Source organism: Macaca mulatta, chromosome 1 (genome assembly GCF_049350105.2).
Source record: "Macaca mulatta isolate MMU2019108-1 chromosome 1, T2T-MMU8v2.0, whole genome shotgun sequence".
Taxonomy (NCBI): Eukaryota; Metazoa; Chordata; class Mammalia; order Primates; family Cercopithecidae; genus Macaca; species Macaca mulatta.
The window spans coordinates 152,358,628-152,379,344 of NC_133406.1; positions in this window are offsets into that span (position 1 = coordinate 152,358,628).

The window sequence follows — 20,717 nt, forward strand, 5'->3', positions numbered from 1 at the left end:
CTTTTCTTTAAATTGCTTTGCCAAGTTTCAGCTTTGAGCACATTTTTTGACTGATTTATTAAACCTGGAAACTAGAAGTTTATAATGGAAATTCTCATAAAGCTTTAACTCTAGCCTTGCTAGCAGGTACCCTGAAGAATGGGGCACTGATGGGCCCTCTGTTGCTGCATTTCTAGAACACAACCTGAGGATTTGGTCACATGTTCATTTATTTATAGGTGAATAATCTTCAACCATTCTAACAGAAATTCTTGTTCTGTTGACATAAAGGAAGCATGCAGTAGTTTGGCTATGAATCATACCTTCTGCTGTCATGATTAATTTTAAGGACGCATTCAAAGAAGTTTCCTCCATAACACTGCACTCTGGGAAAAGAAAAAAAAAATGTGCTCATCGCTTAGGCTGACTGAGGAGATTTATTGCAAATAAAATGATTCCAAATTGACTAGGGAGATTTATTGGAAATGAAATTATTCGAAATCCCTGTTCCGAGGCCGGGCTCGGTGGCTCACGCCTGTCATCTCAGCACTTTGGGAGGCCGAGGCAGGCAGATCACCTGAGGTCAGGAGTTCGAGAACAGCCTGTCCAATATGGTGAAACCCCATCTCTACTAAAAAGAATACAAAAATTAGCCAGGCATGGTGGTGCATGCTTGTAGTCCCAGCTATTCGGGAGGCTGAGGCAGGAGAATGACTTGAACCTAGGAGGCAGAGGTTGCAGTAGGTCAAGATCACGCCACTGCACTCCAGCCTGGGTGACAGAATGAGCCTCTGTCTCAACAACAACAACAACAATAACAACAAAACAACAACAAAAACAAAAAAAAGAAATCCTGTTCCTTTTTAAGATATTTAGAAGTTATACCTAAGTGGAACATTTTTGCTTTAGTTTCAGAAATACAAACTTCTGGCATTGCTCATCATTTGAATTTTTCCCTGCAGGCTTTGGCTTTATTAGCAGCTTAAGAGTATATTTAGTACTGTCATATGTGAAATCTCTTCACTCTGTTACACTAATATGGGATAAAATGTCTTTTTTTACAGTGTTACTCATTCATTATATAAAAATGAAAGCAACTACTTCAGTGTGGATCCAGAGCTACTAACTATTTTTATGACAAAAGAGAGGTGACAATACATATCCCGTAGGCACATGAGAGTATTATATGAGTCATTAGTATAATTGATATCCATAGAAAGAGTGTTTTATCCAACATGATTAAAATGTGCAATACATTATGTAGGTTCCAGTGTTCCAGCTGCTGTGTGGTAATCTTTCCTTTGATAGATATCTAGTGAAAAATAAAATTATCCTCGTTAAAGGGATAATCTTCTACTACTTAAGGCTGTGAGAATGTGAGACAGTTGCATGCCACGTGCTTTATCCATTTACATGTGATGTTCGCCTGTGTGTTGTGTTTTGCTGTGGGTTCCACAACAACAGAAAGACAAGTAGAAAAGGCCTCCAAAATGGAACTTCTTTCCTGGCAGACCAGGGAAAACCCTGGGTTATAATTCTGTGTCTCTGTCTTAAATTCTCCTTGTTGGTTCCAGCTTTAAATGCCAACAGTGGTGTCCCAGGCACACATGCGCACACACCCACAATCATAGAGCCTAACATTTTAAATTGGCTTAAAGTTGAGAGTAACTTCTTAAATGCAGATGACTCAAGTAATTGTTTTAAGGGGTGTTTCTACACACAGTAAATGCATCCTCCATTCATTGATTGATTCATATTACAATAAGCTTATCAGTTGCCGATTACGTACTAAGTACTTAGGCTCTGGGGCACAGGATACCACAAGTTGAAGGATTTCATTTTAAATAGTAAACCAAAGAAAGAAAAACAAGAGGGTAGAGAGCAAACCTCATTTTCCCTCTTCAGTACTCAGAAGCATGTGCTATTGAACCATATAACTAGAACAAAAGATAACATTGTGTCTGCCTAATGTTCATCTCAAAGAAGTAAAAGTGAGGTATGCACACTACTGGACCCAGCACCTACAATAGTGACTGTTATTTTTTTTTTCCTTTTGTGTATATAAGTGATAATAATAATGCTAAAAGCTGAGAGAAAGGTCACATGCTGGGGATAATGCAACATATCCAGGAAAGTAAAATCAGTGACAAATGAAGAAATATGTCTAATTCTTAATTAAGTGGCATATCTGTTAGGGCAAAGAGGTCTGTTGGAAGCTTCCTTGGTAATCAAGGGTTTTATTTTCTTTTCTACTGACCCATAATATTGTTGAGAAGATCAAATAAAAATAATACATGTGAAGCTGCTTTTTAAAGAAAACATGTGCTTCATAGATGTGACATCATTTTAAAACTTTTGTTGACTACCTCCTGTACATTGCAGGCATTATCTATCTATAAATAGAGGATAGCACCTTGCTGCCCATCTAAGTTACAAATGTACCTTATGTGGAATGAGATACCAGTTGCTTTTAAAGATCCTGAATATCAAGAAATGTTGAAAATGATGAATATCTAAAAATTATGTAAGTAAATGAGTTGCTCAGCTATTTCACAGTCTTGTCTGTCTTTCACAGTACAGGATAGGTTACAGCAAGGCATCATGGTTTGAGAAGAATTATTCATTAGGACAGTGATAATAATTAGATATTATCTAATTAGATATTACCTATCTAATAATATATCTAATATTAGATTCACCACATATATAGGTAAAAACTTTATAGGAAGAAATAAAGAAAACTTTATAGGAAGAAATGATGATGGACCAAAATGCCTACTAGGGAGACTGATTCATTTTTACCTGCCCTCATTTGTTTAAATGTGACTGAATGTTGCCATTTGTGAATAATCAACCAAATATTATGATATATTTTCTTGCTTCTCAAGATGGTCAGATTCTGTTATGTTGTTAGCTGACATTGTTAACTAACTCCCTCCAACAACATATTGTTCTTTCACAATGCTAGAATAGTTTGCTGGTTCAACCCCCAGCCCCACCCCAGCATTATCTCTCCTTAACTTTCCGTCTAATAGCCTCTATGTCATTTGCAGTCCTGTATTAGCGTGACTCTGTCTTCCCTACCAGTATTCTAAAAAGTAGCTTTACCCACCTATTATTTCTTCACCAATGTCCACTATAATTTCATGTTATTGCTGCAGTGTGCTGGTCCACATGATGTTTTCTTGTACCTTAAGATGGTGAGGTTTCCTGGGAGAAGATTTTAGAATTTTCTGTATGGCCTCCTGATTACAAAGATTCAGATACGCCTGTGGTCTTATAAAAGTTACAGTAATGAGATTGTGATTCTAATACTACATAAATATTGTTATTATTGGCATGAGTAATAATGATAGATGGGAATAATAATAAAGACTTGGCATGGCCTTTTCCTCAGAGTTTTCAGTGTTTCCACTGGTACAATTGGTGATATCGTTCAGTATACTAAGAAGATAACGTGATCGTGCAGGAGCCATTATCAGCCTCTGTTAGAGCCTTTTCAAATCCCGTGCTTATTGTGTATGTTATGAATAAGGGAGCACAAAAATTATGCATGCAGGGCCAAATTCTCATCTTGCTCAGGACCCCCATGGACCTCTCTTTGAAGTCAATAGGAGCTCAGCAGGGGGTGGAACAAGATGAGAATTTGGAAAAGGAATGTAAAGAAAAAGGGATAATTTTTCCCGACCATATCATCATTTGGTGTGCGTTAAATGCTCACACAGTGCCTAACCCCAATTCCTTTTTACTTCAGTCTCAATACAATTGCAGGACAGATTTTTTTTTTTCCTGCATCTCTGTGTGTATATACTGTAGGTCATTTTCAATGGGAAGAGAATTGGATAACTTCAATTACTCTCCTGTAAGCTGTTATTATTGAACTGAGCCTGAAGTGCTTTATTTTCAATAAAGAAATATTCATAGAATACAACTTTCATGCAAATTCAACTGCTATAGGTTTTGAAAGATTTTCCAGAAAGGACATTTTTCACTGGCCCCAATAATTAACCACTCATCTTTGTGCCCTTGTTTTCATTCAACTAATTTTTGAAATTATTTTGTCCACTGTGGGATAGCTGCACAAATGTGTGCTCTCCCAGGAAAACACTGTTTGAAATCAACAATGCAGTTTTTGTTTCTGCATTCTAATACGCACCCCCCTCTTAGGATTTGAATTGTTTTGTACACACAATGGTAAATGAATGTCCACAGGAGAACTTTGAAAAACAGTCTGCATATGAGCTAGAGGCCACACCTTCTGCATTCAAGGGAATGCCCACGCTTTGTCAAATTGGCACATGCCTTCTGAATAGGGCCTGCCCTGAGAAACTTGGCTTTCGAGAAAAAGCTCCCTTAGATCGCACCATTTTCTTTCATGAGGAAGCCAAACTCCATCAGAATTTTACACCTGGATGTGTGTTGATGAAATATCTTGTAACTTAAGACCATTAATATTCATGGGACATCTAACATAATTCATGATGGTCTATGATATATGATAGTAAACAGTATCATTTACGCTGAACCTTAAAAATATTGACAAAGACAAGTTCCTAAACACTGATGAAACCTTGTATTTTGTGTTATGATTTCTTGGTTTTATACTTGGTGCGGTTTTTCAATTAACTGCTCTATATGCAAAGCAATTATTCATTTATTATAGTCAGCTTAGATACGGTAAAGATTAGAGGAGTAAAACAAATCATCTTGGTGACACTGGCTAGTGATACATTGTTATTATTCTGATATTTATTTATTTATTTGGTTCTTGCATGGCAGGATTTATAGCACCTACTTTTGAATTCTAAGTCTTATTCCTTTCTGGTCTCTCTTTTTATGTTTTTTAACTAAGCAAAAACAGTCATAAGATTTGAACTGGGGTTACCTATATGATTTATCAAATGATAGCCACATGTAGAGAAACACTAATTTATATACACACAAAAACATTTTTAAAATTTTTTTTGGTCAGTGACAAGATTTTCTCGGTTATATAAAATAAGTATCTGGTCTTTTTAAAGTGTGAAGATTCCCAGAAGTGTTGAAGACAGAACTGAATTTATGTACTACATAAACTAGGCATCAATATATGAAGAATCTCATAAGAAATAGCATGCAATTTTGAATGCAAGTAAACCAAGGTAACTACACATATTAGATATTTGGAAGTTAATGACATGGAGCACAATGCCTTCCGTCAGCCTTGCAGTGTAGTTTTCCAAGTGTACTGCAACTACATACCCTGTAATGTGTCATTTTGCTTCTAAAGGGGTTTACATGCTTATAAGAGTGCCTCAGATTTTGGCAAAGTTTATTTTATGCATTATGCATAAAAGTTGTCATCAGGATTTAACAAAGCATTTTGCACAGAAAGATTAGAAATAAAATCTCTGCACACCAAAATGATTTGGATGGTTTTGCTAGAAGGTGTGAACTTCAAAAAATTAGCATGTATCTTACCCCTTTCCCAAATTTCAAAGAGATGAAAATCTCCATAGTGAAGAGAATTATAATATACAGTAGTGTAGCAGAAGCTCACCAATTCTATTTTTTCCCTTTTCAGCTGGTAAGCTCTTGTTTATTAATTATAACAGCAATTTGGAATCCAACTAAGCTACAATTATTAGACAAGAAATTGTCAGGTTCAATAACATATGTGAGGTATTCCAGTTCGAGACATGTGGGTATTAAAACAGGCACACTAGTTTATACGTTGGGATTTTAAGACACAGGTCTCTCAGCAAACTAAGAGAAACTGTGGGTGAAGAGATGAAATTGATGGGATTAGCTGAGAGAAAGGAGATATTGTTTGGATGTTAAGCTTAAAATGAATATTTTTATGTGTTTCCTGTATTTTAACACTTGTAAAAGCATGTGCCAGTTCCATCTATGCTTGTAGGAAAGAAAGTATGAAGTTCCATGACAGCGAGCAGGACTCTGAGGAGCTGCTTGTGAAACTAAGCTTCTAGGAGATCAATCCTGGGGAATTCTGGTTTTAAAGGCACATAGAGAAGGAGTGAATTTGTTAAAAAAATAAGGAATGGATTAATCGTGTCTTAAACCTTGAAACTTGAGAAGTCTCTTCTGCAATTAAATTCAGTGTCCTGACTTCCACCCTATCTCCCTACACTTCCAGGGTAGTGTCCAGTTGTGGGTTTTCCCTTTGTGTGTGTGTCTTTCTAAGAATAGTCATTCCACCAGTGGCATTGAGGCAATTTCTGGTAGCTGCTGATATGTCAGCTTTATTAATTGATAGCTTCACACGATGAGTAGATTTAAGTCCCTGCTTTTTGTTGCTATTTTTGGAGGTGACATTATTGCTGAATTTAGGGTGCAGCCCTTGGAAATCTGCTTTTCTTTTGGTAACCATACAGCGGCATTCCTTGGGGTGTCTTTACAAACAGCATCTGGATGAGTAAACCATTAGTAACACCCCCAGAAATGCAGGGACCTTGCTCTTTCCCAGTCACTAGTGTATCTTATGAGTGTTGTTTCAGGTAGCAATTAGCATCTTGTTAGTACTGTCACTGCACATTTTTTTAACTATACAAATTTCTGTGGCTTTTTCAGCACTGAGAAGGTTTTAAAAAATACTTGCTCTTTTATTTTTGGTTCTTTACTTTCAGAAAAGTTAATTGGAACTGATTGGTTTTATTTGCTGACTTACCAAATACCACAAAGCTGGAAACCAATAAAGCAAGATTAGCTTTCCACTGTCTGCTTCAGTTTTCTTCAACTCTGTTCCTCTCAGCTTGTCTTTTATCCACAAAACATTTTGTTTTTAAAGAACACCAGTATCTGGATAAGAGCGAAAAAATTGAAGGATAATAATCATAATAATAATGCTTTATACTTGCATAGATCTTCAACATTTTTTCAAATATATTCATTTTTACTGCAATTGAATTCCCATAACAGCCCTTTAAAATAGGAAGAAAAAAACCCTATGTATCGAATATCTTCTGTACAATGCCTTTACCACATTATCTCATTTAATCCTTGCTACAGCCCTGTTGGGATGAAAATTATTTCCCTGGATTTCAGGAGGAAATATCAGTTCTGATGTAGTGCGATTTGTCCAGGCTTCTACAGTCAGCAAGCAGAGGATCCAAGGTTTAAACTTTGTTCTGTGTGGCTCCCAAATTTAGTTCTGTCAACTTTGCAGATTATCTCTATTTTTTGGTTGTCAAAATTCAAGACACAGATAAGTGATTTTCTTGTAATTATGCAGCTGAGTTAATGCCACTGAACAAAACTTGTACATATAGTGTATATACATGTTTGTTTTTGTTTGTTTCCTAGACCTGCATACTTTCCATTACTTTTGTCTTCCTCTGACAACCTGGTCAAAAGTTGATGATGCCTTCCCATCTGGATTGATTTCTCAGTTCTCAAGTCTATACAGCACCCTGCCTCCCACCCTACATTGCCTATGGGCCCTTTAACAGATGACTACAGACACAGTGAAAGAGAGACAGAATCAGCAGAGGGTGAGGTGAAAATCAGCCTAGGTTATGCTTGTCTTTGCCTCTGTGGGTTTAAGGATTGCATTATTGCAGGGTAGGTTTTATGTTCAATACCTATTTGAGTCAATGTTGCATTGCAGGGTAGCATAGCTAATATTTTTTTGTGAGTGCTGCCTCTAAAAATCAAATCAATACAATTAAACTTTAAGCCAGTGATTTTAATGTGAATATCTTAATACTTGGCGCCAGAGTTGATATTTTAAATCTGATATATTGGAAAGAATAAATATCTTAGGGGAGCACTAATGGGAAAAGAGTTGAAATCAGGTAAACCTGATTTGGATAATAATCAGCCAGTCAATTAGCTCATGCCATGGAGACTGGCACAGGCCTATATTGTGTCTGTCTCACAGGCCTCAGAAGCATCATTGGCCACTGTGTTATACCTGATAGTATTCAAAGCACTGTCACACAAATTATCTCATGCTTGAAGTGCAAGGATGACAGAACATGACTCTGGTATACTTTTTTCCTTTGCTTTCTTCAGTGTGGATGGGACTGAGTTCTAGTGCCAACTTTTGAGGATTCCTTACTTTCTGGTGCTGACACTCACTGGAAAAAACTTTAAAGAGGCCCATTTACTAGAGAGATATCTTTTTCCCATTCCACTTATCTCAAAGGTGTCCATAGTGTCTGGCTCCTTCAGTTAGTTATCTACCTATACTCTAGTCAGATCTATGTACTCACCATCCAACATATTTTGGTTATTAAATATGTGTTCAATCCTTTACATACTCTATCTCACTTAACAATTACAATAATAAGAGAAGTGATTGTATTATGCCCATTATATACATAAAGAAACTTAGGTTTAAGTAGGTTAAGCAACTTGCAAAAAGACACACAACTAGTTAGTGCCAGAATCAGAACTCAGTTCTCCCTGACTCCAGACCTTAATCCTTAAACCAGAGTACATTTCTCCTTATGCTTCTTAGCCATTGCCCCATTTCATGTCTATGAACATTTTGCATATGCTTCAAGACCCAGGTCAAATGAAACCTTTAAAAGAGCAGAGGAAGCAATAGAGCTAAAAAAAAGAAAGTCATTAAAGTAAACATGGAGAACAGACAGAAAGTGTCAAAGCATTAGTTGTTTATGATTATCTTAATCTCATTTTAAATTAAAGTTGTCTCACAGGTATCTGTGTTTTTTGAAATTGGTAAACTCTTTGAGGACCCCAGTTTCTAATATATTGCTCTATATATTCTGATGCCTGATACACAGAGAATCAGCTCTTTTGCAACCTATACAGGAATCCCTTTACCCAGGAACAGGCAACACATTAGTCAAGAATGTCAAGATGTAGGTGGACATTGAGAAGGAGGTTGTTCCTTGAAGTGAAGCTAAGATTTATATTACAGGAGTCCTAGGTGTCAATGGGAGAGGGTCTGCCAGGAAGAACCAGAGTTGGGAGACTGAGTATTGTGAGGGCTTGGGGGTTGGAGGAGATATGACAGGCAGAGCAAACTTGATAGGATATCCCATGGGTCTTCAAAGTTAGAAGGTGGGTACTAGAGGTTAGGTAGACAATACATTCAGTGCAACCACAATCATTTTTGGTACCCTTGAATTTTTAAATATTTGAAAGATACTGTCATATGAAAAATGTAGACCTGTTGGTAGCAAAAAGAACACTAGACCTAGTTTCTAATCTCAAGTTAACATTAGCTTATCACTAAATATTTCTGTATCCCATTTCCCTTATCTGTACAAAGTGAATATTAAAAAACTGTACTGGCCTACCTTACAGGATTATTTTGAAACTCAAGTATAAGTGAGTACGTAAGGGATTTGAAATTCGAAAATTAGTTTTATGGTTTTTCAAAGTGTGTGTGTTTTTTACAGTTGCAAGGAATTACTGTCTTTATTAATAAAGAATAGGCTAATACCCTGCCTTCGAGTAGCTTTCCGTTGAGTTGTAGCTCTATGGCACCCACCCGTTTAAGAAGGTAACCGATAGCACAAGGCACTACTTGCCAAATGAGTGCAGGTGAGACCAGAGGGCTACTATAGGAATTCAGAGGGAAGAGCAAGATTGTCCATTGTCAGAGAAGCTTCAGAATGGAACATGAGAATGGAACTAGATTGAGGAATGATGAAAACTATAAAGCTAGAAAGGAGTAATGTTGGGCCGTGAGATGCAAGGGATGTTTGCAGGACAGAAGTAGACTAGATTGTTTCAAGTAAAGGGTCTGTATCAGAGCTGCAGGAGTGGAAGTAGTCTTGGGAGGCCTTGGATGTCAGGTGCCGTATCTGTGATAAAGTACTGATGTACTAGGGGTATGCGTTCTCTTCCATGAGCACAATCTAGAGGCTTCAGCATGGTCCCTAAAGAAACTTAATTTATTCTCTTCTCCTTTGTTATATTCTCTTGGAAATTTTTTTTCAGGAGAAAATTAGTACTATATATTTTCTAAAGCTAAAAGCTTAAGTTCTACCAACACGGTATTTGGTGCAAAGAAAAAGATGGTATGAATATTTGATATGGGGCCAAAAAGAGGTCTTACAGATTAAATATTGTGGAGGGCTGAAAGTCTTCTGTAAACTAATTTTTGAGGACCCTATTATGTTGTGGTAAGAGTCCTCATTGTTCTTATTCTGTTGTGAGTCTTGACTTGCAATGTGGAAAAGCACTGGGCAGAGCAATTACACAAATAATAATCATCGACTCAAGCTTTTTAATGGTAAAAAGATGACTTGATTCTCTGAAGAAGTGAACAGGCAACATTTTCTCATTGCTGTTAATTATAATTTAAGACAGACTCAATTTTGTATTAGTCACAGATGTTTCATTTCTCAGTTCATATATAATGCGGTACATGGAATATCTCCAAAGAGATTTTAGAAGTGTTTGCAGTCTTGTCCATCTCTTTACCACTTGGTGTGGTCTTTTCCAAAAATCATGACATTTGGAAAGAAACTTAGAGAAGTTTTGAAGACATTTTCAAGACATTTTGCTTTCAATGATCTCTAAAAATATTCCTATTGAAAGTGAAAATTGGGAACATGCTCTGAAAAACAAAATCAAAATGCATGTTGTGTCTTTAGAAAGCCTGGTTTGGGGAGTGGCTGGGCTGTGTTCCAGTTGTTGGGGGAAGGGGCACAAATTATGATTGCTGAATTGATCTTAATCATAAAAACCTTCAAGAAGTTCCAATGCTCCTATTGCTATTAAGCAAAAAATGTATTCCAAATAATTAGACCAAGCATCTAGTTCCCAAATTACTCCACTGTGGATTGTTCTAATCAGAGACAACTTATCAGTAGGACAAATCACTCGTGAAATTGTGATAAGTTTGGGGATGCTCCAAGACATGGCAGGTTTGGAATGCAAACCCCTGATGAGGTTGGAAAGCTTGAGTTGTGTTTGAAGATGGTTAAGAATTAAAGCTTGTCTTCCCAGCCTCTGGTAACCATCCTTCCACTCTCTATCTTCATGAGTTCAATTGTTTTAATTTTTAGCTCCCACAAATAAGTGAGAACATGTGAATTTTGTCTTTCTGTGCCTGGCTTATTTCACTCAACACAATGGATTGTTTGTAACACAAAAGATAAATGTTTGAGGGGATACATATCTCATTTACCCTGATGTGATTATTACACATTGTATGTCTGTATCAAAATATTCATGTAATCCATAAATGTATATATACCTACTATGTACTCACAAAAATTAAAAATTAAAAAAACATATTTTTACATCAAATGAACCACCAAGAAAATTCAAAGCACAGCAGTACCTATGTTTTCCATTATAGTAGAAGAATGCTATTTGGAAAATAAAATACAATCACCATCAGCACATGACAGGGAATTTTTCTTGGGATATATTGATAAAAGTTATAGTTGCATGTTATATGTCAAATCTTTCCCCAAAAGAAGATGCCATATTGAAAGAGCATCTAAAACATAATCAAATGGTTTAATTTTAAAATGAGCATATATAAAACTTTTTTGGTAAGAACAGTAAAATCACAGCGCCTCACAAACATGTGATGAATTCATATGGGCATACATGAAAAGTTCCTTAAATATTGTTCTTCTTCACTTTTCATCTTTATTTTATGCATTAACTTTTCCCAAAAAGAAGGCATGTTAATTTACATATTCAAAATTTGTGTATTATATAATTCACATTATTCTTTAAAATGATTTGATTTATCCCTAAATCTCTAAATTATCTCAAAAGTGATTTAAGATATCCAGAATCAGTGAAGTTTAGGCAGTTAATCTTTAGAATAAAATTATTACACAGTTTTTCCATAGTCTTTTGAGTGTTTCTTTCCAAAGCTTGAAATGAAGTGGTGGGACCCATTTGAGTAGATTCTTCAGTAATTAATTTCCTTATCTAAAGTTCTGAATTACAGTTGGAACTCTTATTACTATCTGATACTATTGGAGAAAGAGCTGGTTACAGGAGAAATAGGGAAAGAAGAGAGGAGCAGGAAAAAATAGATTTTCTTGAAAATTAAAAAATGTAGAAATAATCAACTGGGGAGCTGATCACAATTGTTTATCAGCTATGTACCTCTAGTACAGAAATAATGCTTTCTTTCCACTTGAGAATGGCATATTGGTATTGTTGTACTGTTTTCTCATCAGTGAACAACATCATGTTGTTCATGGCTGGGAGTTGAAAGGACCAAATGTCTTTCTTGGTGTTGCTTTTACTTTGTTTCGGGGTAAGAAGTACTTTATGATATTGGTCTTGGGTCCTCAGAATATAAAGTAAAGGTAGTAATACTGACTTCTTCACAGGGATAAGTAAGCTTATGTCAGTGAATTTTTCAGAGGAGAATAAACTTTAATGTAAGATTGTCAGTAGACCCAGTGAGTAGAGGGGACTTTTAAGATTCTTAAGTGGGGGCTTCATTACCATGTGAATGAGAATGACAGAGCAATTACATCATTTATCTTAGTTTCAAAAGAAATAAACTTCCAAATCATTATAGCTCCTGGTTAAGGAGATATTTGAGACACCTAAATTTCTGGGGTAACAGCTCAAGTTTAAAGATATTTACAGTTCAAAGTCCAAGAAAAGTTTACTACTACCAAATTCAAGTCATTAATGTGGTTTGGCAGGATGCTAAACTTGTGTGGTACCTTGCACTCCATAGATAACCATTGAATGTTTGGTAATTTGGTGTTGGAATGTTTTATTTAGAGCTTTTGATAGACAATGATTCTAACCACTGCGTGGAATCCCATTGTGTAAGGAGCCCCAGTACGAGACAGAGTGTAGTCAACCATCTCTAAAATAGGGCAGTGCGTACACTCTTCAGTCTCAGGAAGGCTGTCTGAAGTTTCCTAGGAACGACTTTACAGTTGTCTCATTTCTGGCCAGATTCAGGGTGCAGGTTCTTAGCTGAAGTACAATGGTTTGAAGGTATAGCTACCATCAGCATTCAATTTTGAACAATTTTGCATTGAGGTTCTTTCCATTCTTTCAAATCGTCTTCCTGGCTGCACATATTTCTATTTGTTTAGGAGAAAAAAAAAAAAGGGAGTTAAATGATTTCTGAAGCAATGCTTGTCTGCTCAATATGGTAAAATGTCATTTAAAGAACGTTCCAAATTAATATTTTTTTCCCCAGAAGTTTCATAATGTGTTACCATGTAACTGCACAGGAGAATTTTGTAATGACAGATTTCAAGACTAATTTGGGGCATTACGAACTCTATTGTCTGGCATTCTGTTAACCTCAAATCTCTATTAAACAATACTTCAATGTATTAGTTATCTATTGCAACAGAAATGCTGTATAACAAACAACCTCAAAGCCTATGTGGCATACAACAGTAAATATTTATTTTTACTCAAGTATCCGTGTGTTGACTGGTAGATCTGCTGATTTGAATTGGCAATGATAAGGCTGTCTTCTGCCAGGTCAGCTAGGTGATACGTTCTCTAACATGTATGAGGCCTGAGCTGGGAAAATTGATTTGACTCTGCTCTGCTCCACATGTCCCATCCCCCAGCAGGCTAACTTTGAAACATTCACATAGTGAAGGCAGAGAGCAAGAGGAAGCAAAAATGTGCAAGAACTGGTGGTGTCAAGTTCATTACTGTTTGTTTGGTCAAGGTAAGTCACATGACTTTACCCAGAGCCAGAGTAGGAGGATACTAGAAAATTACAAGAAAAACGTATTGATATAGGAAATTCATTAATTGGAGCCACTAACAAAATTGATCTGCCATGTCCATCTATGATGTAGTGATAGCTTCATAAAGATAACCTTGAGATACATTATAAACTACATTTCAATGAAAAAAGTTCTATTATTAATTTTGACGTGAAAAAACGTTTGATCATATTTTTAGGCTTTCTACATTGGTAACTCATTGCTAGATATTATATATTAATATTATGATGGATGATTGGTTAGCCACATACCATATTCCATAACCAAATCACATAATAAGAATTTCTATTATACTTGGTATTAGAAGGCTCAGAGTTTGAGTAATCACATGAAATTGTAAAATTTTCCCTAATTTAATCTTAACAGCTTGAGGAAAAAATTACTTTTTAAACAAAAAAAGAATTGCAGTTGTGAATATATTGGTGTATGATTAATGAATAAGATCTTAATTAGATAGTTACTCCAGGCGCTAAGGCAAGTGTGACAAAATGAGGCATTAAGAAAAAGAATCAAGGAGAATACGGTGAGTGGGCGATCAAACTGAGGGATGAAAATTTAAGGTGAAGCCAAATGGGCACTGATATTCCTTATGAAGTTCTGTGGCATATCTCCCTTCTCTTGTCCCCTTTTGTTTGGAGTCCTATAAACACAGTCCAGTTGTCCTTGCAGACTATGGGTGGCAATGAGTTATTGATGAGAATGAGTGTCATGTGAATAATTACTTCTTTGAAGATCTCTTCAGGCTGATGTAACTGGAAGCAGCACAGAAGGAAAAATTGATGGCCCATATTCAGTTTTTGAATAGTAAAGCTTGAAGAGCTTTTAGGTACTGAACAGCTTGAGGGAAGGCTGGATAATGAAACATAATTGTACTGATTATGCGGTTGAGGTATGTTAAGAAACAATCTGCTAATTCTGCTAAACTGTGGCATTTTGTAGCTCCTGTTAATATTTTTAGTAAAGGGACAAGAGATTAATTTATTGAGTCTTATTCGAAAAAATGATCTCTCATATTGGCTCTAACACTTGGTGTTTAGGAGTTCAGGGCACTTCTCAAATGTTATCTCACTAACCCTTCCAGCATCCCTGCTGTATATGTGGGTGTCAGACGTTTGTGAATAGGAAAACTTAGCAAGTAATAAGTGACTTGCCCAAGGTTATGCCTAAGCAAAGCACTAATTTCTCTTCTGTGCTAAGCCCATCTTCAATTTTTTTTCTTTTAGCTTACATTATTTCAGGAGGCTATAGAGCCAGCTGAGAGATAGAATATTTGGAATGAATATAAGAAAAAGAAATATCTAAAATCGAAATCATTTCATCTGATAAACTTTTTCAGAGTAAACTCTCTCCTCTGGTAATTAGCAGATGTGAGAATGAAAAATTTATTTTTATTAAAATAGAATACTGATTTGATTTACCTCCTTTGAGCAGAAGCTGTTAGGAGGCTGTTCCTTTACATTTTCTTGGTTTTGTGTAATGCTTATAATCCAAGAACTCTCTGTGTGTGAGTTAGTGATAATAGGTAAGAAATTTCTTTCTTTGATTTGCTGGGTTACTTTATCACTTATTAAATCACTAAGTCTTTCTATTCAAATTATTTCCTGTGATTTTCAGTGCTGTTTATTAAGCGTATCCAGTTATCTTTCTGGGCGTATGGTAAGGTTTCATTCCCAACTCTCTTGACGTGAAATGTGGTCACATGGCTTGCAGTGGCCTATGTGATACATGTTACTTCTGAGTGGATGCTTTAAAAGCTGATATATAATTGAGCATCCTCTCTCTTTAAGCTGTGCATGGTGGCCAGCAACTTCTGGGATAGTGATTGTTTCATCTTCTTGGGACCCTTAATGACAGCAATGGATGGCTATCCCTGACAATTTGCAATGGCCATGTAACATGCAAAGGAAAAAGTCCCCTTTCTCTTTGTTTTAGCCACTGAGATCTGGGAGTATTTGTTACTGTAGCATAACCTATCCTACCCTGACTGACATAAGAATTGGCACCTAGAATTTTGGGTGTTGCACAAACAAAGCCTAAAATATGTGGGACTGACTAGCATGTATTTGTTGCTATTGGGTGTGTTTGGCAAGGCATTGCAAGAAAGACGATGTTTTTCTGAAAGATATGGTATATTTACAAGCAGGAACCAAAAGGAATAAAAAAATTAAAAAAAAAAAAAAACTCAGGGACTTGTATGATTGCTTCTCATTCAAACAATAAAAGATAAAAATGGGAAATTAGTGTAATTGTTGCAAGGGATACCTATGGTTAAAACCATTAGATGGATCAACTTGACACCTAGAGAGTACTTTCAATCAGACAAAAAGGCTAGGAGAAAAGAGATTTAAGTTGTGGATCTCCCGGAGAAAACTGATATTCAAAAACTGATAGTGCCAGCAATAAAGACAAGAACTGCAGGGAATGTCAAGAAACCAAAGCAATACAGCAAATATAGGACTTTTGTCATAAAACAGCTACAGGTATAGTTTTTGGTATGTGAAAATTACTGAAAGAGAACGGATAAGAGGCTTACTAAGTTTTTTAAAATTTTGCACTGCCAAAGAAATCTTAATCCTACAAAAAAGACTTAACATGATCTCTGGAGTTAGCAGCTGTTGCAGACAATAACAGTTATTGTCCATGGGGAAGAAGTAGGCTGAGAAAGTTGCTAAGCTCCCAAGGAGAACATATTTCCTGATACCCATTTTATATGTGGCCAAAAAGTATAATGGAAAAGAAACAATATTCCAAAAGACAAAGCCAAGGACCACAGAGAACAATGTACAAGGAGGAAATCAAGGCCTAATCAAGGACTATTCCTCACCTCTAAGATAGCAATTCTCACATTATCTCTCAGGAACTTTAGACTTGTCATGGACCAGCATCTCTTGTGTGTTCCCCACTTTCTCCTTTCTGAATGGAGTGATGATGAATGATGAAGAAACCACTGTGCTGTATCTTGAGATCATAGGCTTTGAGCTTGATGTTATAATCTTGAAATTTTGGGCTTGTTTCTGTTGGATAGGGTTAAATATGTTTTGCATGCAAGAATGAGAATGAAAAAAATATTTGGTAATCAGAAGGGCAGATTGTGGCAGTCATCAGTTCTGTTTATCAGTTTTTTGTTCTGATTATCTTTTTTGGACACATGGAATGTTTGTATTTTCTTGCTTCCTTTGGCCAAAGACGTAGAAACAGAAATCGACTTCTGGGAGGAAACTTAAAAGCCAGGGAGTGGTTAACTATCCTTTTTGCATGGTCTCTTTCCTTTTTGTATGGCTACCAGCACCTTTCAGAAGCCCCTCCATTAGCTCAAATCCTTGTGGACTATGATAACCTGACGACTGCATTGGAGATCTCCAATGGCTGGTAGTGTGTTTAAGAAATAAAGTATTGCCTTAAACCACCATATTTATTACTGCAACATAGCCTACCCTAGCCTGACAGATGATATGTCTTCCAGTTGGAAAACAGAATATTAAATGAACATTTATAAAGTGCATTTGTTTTAAGTATTCTGTTCTACTATTGAACATAAGTATATGTTTTTTTTTTCACAAAAAAAATCAAAAAAATTCCTCAAAAGCAATTTTGCTTTCTATAAGAAAAGTATCTCCTTACCTGTGATTTTATAAAGTGCAATCTTGGTTGAATACTAGTAATAGTAAGCAAACCTATGTAGCTCAGAATTTGATCAGGGGTTACACACAGGCAGAGTTTAGACACATTAGTATTTGTAAATATACAAACCAACTTAAAGAGTTAATTGAATTTCATTATTTCTAATCCTAAAGCTGATTTCCTACTGGGACCAGAAAGAATTCTATTCTAAGCAAGTTTCCAGAAACATAATATGTATATGATAGTGGGGGTGGCTGTGTGTTGAGTTCTGCTCAATCACTGGGCATAGGCTATTCTTGCAGACAGGACACTAAATTTGAAAGAATCATGTACTCACCTGATACACAAATGCTGTGTTCCTCAATAACTATGGATAGGTGAATGTAAATTTCTCTGACATGAGCATGAGTCCATATTCCACCCTATCCCTCAAAGGTTATTAACAGCATGCGGTCTTCAGTGGTTGTACTTAACAATATAACAGTATTATGTTCTGTACTTATACTTACAAAGCAATTTCGTAATGTCTCTTATTTACTTTATGGTATTCTGCAATGCCTAGGGAACAGTAACTTAGACAGAATCAGCCAACCACAATAACAAGTGAGGCATGTTTTATTATTGCTCTAATAGTAAACTTTTGATATTCAATTACCCAACAGTTGCCTGGTGCTTGGGTTTGAGGCTGTTTTGAGCAATCAATTTCTATCTCCCCAATGCCCACTCTACGTAGTATAATCAGTAATCATTTGGTAAATGCTAAATTCCAGTATGATAAAATTGATTTTGGCCACTTCCTTGACCTCTCATTGACCAATACGAAATTCATATGAACTGAAAAATACACTGATTCTTAAATTTGGCTGCAAACTGGTATTACCTATGGGATTTTAGGAGATGTTCACTGAGTCATACTCCTAGAAATTCTCATTTGACTTGTGTGGAGATTCTCGAAAATTCCTAGGGTAATTCTAACATCTAACACAAATTTAAGAAAAAGAAATATAGTATTTAAAAGTGCATGCTCTGGAGTCATACAAGTCTGGGTTTATACTCCTGCTTCCTTCTTACTAACTGTGTAACCCTGAGCTAGTTTCAAAATTCTCTAAGCTTTAATTTCCTTATCTTTAAAGTTAGGATAAAATGTTATTGTAAGTTTTAAATGGGTTAATACATGTGAAGAGTTTTAAGAGTATCTGGCACATAGAAAGCACTCAATAAATATTTTAATGCTAGAATAATTATTAATTCAAAGCTAGAGGGGTCTTGAAAGTAGGATAGAAATGAGTTGAGCAAGGCATGATGCATTCTAGGAATGATGTACAATTCACAGAGGCTGAAATATGGTGTGGATAAGATTGACTAGAGAGAGTTAAGGCTGGAGACATAGTTTGACACAAAATATTGAGAGTTATGTATTTTAAGTTTTATGGCTGGGGTTTTACTTTTAAATAAATGGTGGTTTTTAACACTTAATATTTGGACACACCGATGTTTATAATTGATTGTGAGTTATGTCTTGGGTAAAGTAAAAACTAGATTCATATTTATGCATACTGTAACATTGCCCTCTCTCACTGATACTCTATCTTTCATTGAGTATGAGAGAATAGGGTAGCATGCAGCAGTTGTTCTGGTGATTACTCACAACCCACCATCCAACTTATCTTAGGCCCAGCCCACACTTACTTGGAGCATTTTTAATTGGGATTAAGCATTATTGTTTGGTTGTGAGACACGATTTTAGAGTTATATTTATTATTTTTTTCTATGCATGAACTTCTGCTTCAAGCCATAATGTAGCAACTATTACTGGACCAGGCCTTCTGCCATAAACAATGAATAAACAACTAGAAAAGTAGACACATGTAGGAAAAAACTGTTTTCAGTTATTAGAAAACAAGAAGTATACAAGATCCATAAGAAGTGGAAAACAAGCAAGGCGAGCCCTGTGATCACCTTGTTTTCTTCTTGGAAGCATATACTAGAACCCAGTAAAGGAAAAGAAATCCAAGAGGAATCCAGTAGTCTTGCTGAACTGAAGAGACAGATAATAGAGTTAGTGGAAGCTGAAGTTGCCAGAATTTGTAGCATGGAGTACCACCAAGGTGGGAACTATGCAAAGAGCTTAAAAACTCTGCTTGGGGTCCCCTGAAGTTTTGGACTGAATAGTAAGTTGCAGGTATATAGGGTAGGACTATTCAAGGCTTGGCAAAGAGCAACTACTGAGGAAGAACAACTACTAAGGAACTATAAACCGAACAACTACTAGTGCTCATGCAGGGCAGTATCGGGGGAACCAGCCCCTGATGTTTCAATGTAGGTTCTTTTTTATTTTCCCTAAGTGTTGGCAACTCTGAGAAATAAAGGGAAAGAGTATAAAAGAGAGAAATTTTAAGCTAGGTGTCCAGGGGAGACATCACATGTTGGCAGGTTCCATGACACCCGCTGAGCCATAAAACCAGCAAGTTTTTATCAGCAATTTTCAAAGGGGAGGGAGTGTAGGAATAGGGTGTGGGGCACGGAGATCACATGCTTCAAGGGCAACAAAAGATCACAAGGCAGAAGGTCAGGGCGAGATCACAAGGTCAGGGCAAAACTAGAATTACTAATGAAGTTCCATGTCCTGCTGTGCACGGGTTTATCAATTGTCATTCATAAGCATCTTAACAGGGTTCAAGAGCAGAGAACCGGTCTGACTAGAATTCGCCAGGCTGGAGTTTCCTAATCCTAGCAAGCCTGGGGGTGCTGCAGGAGGCCAGGGCATGTTTCATCCCTTATCTGCAACTGCATAAGGCAGATACCCCCAGAGCGACCATTTTAGAGGCCCCCCTGTCCCCTCAGGGAATGCATTATTTTCCCAGGGCTGCTAATTATTGATATTCCTTACTGGGGAAAGAATTCAGTGATATTTCTCTTACACATTTTTGGCAATAAGAGAAATATTGCTCTGTCCTGCCTGGCTGCCAGGCAGTCAGACCTAATGGTTATCTCCCTTGTTCCCTGAACATCGCTATTAACCTGTTCTTTTTTCAAGGTACCCAGATTTCATGTTGTTCAAACACACATGCTTTACGAATAGTTTGTGCAGTTAACGCAATCATCACAGGGTCCTGAGGGAACATACATCCTCCTCAGCTTACTAAGATGACGGGATTAAGAGATTAAAGTAAAGACAGGCATAGGAAATTATAAGAGTATTGACTGGGGAAGAGATAAATGTCCATAAAATCTTCACAATTTATGTTCTTCTGTCATGGCTTCAGAAGGTCCCTCCGTTCAGGGTCCCTGACTTCCCGCAACAGGGCGGAGACCCAAATGTTCTCTAGCCAGTGAAGAAAGACTTCATGGAACACCCAGGGTATTTGATAAAGATCCCAGACAGCCCATGGCCTAAGAGTGAGAAAAAATTGAGTAAAGACTTCTCTAGACTTGTCCTAACAACAA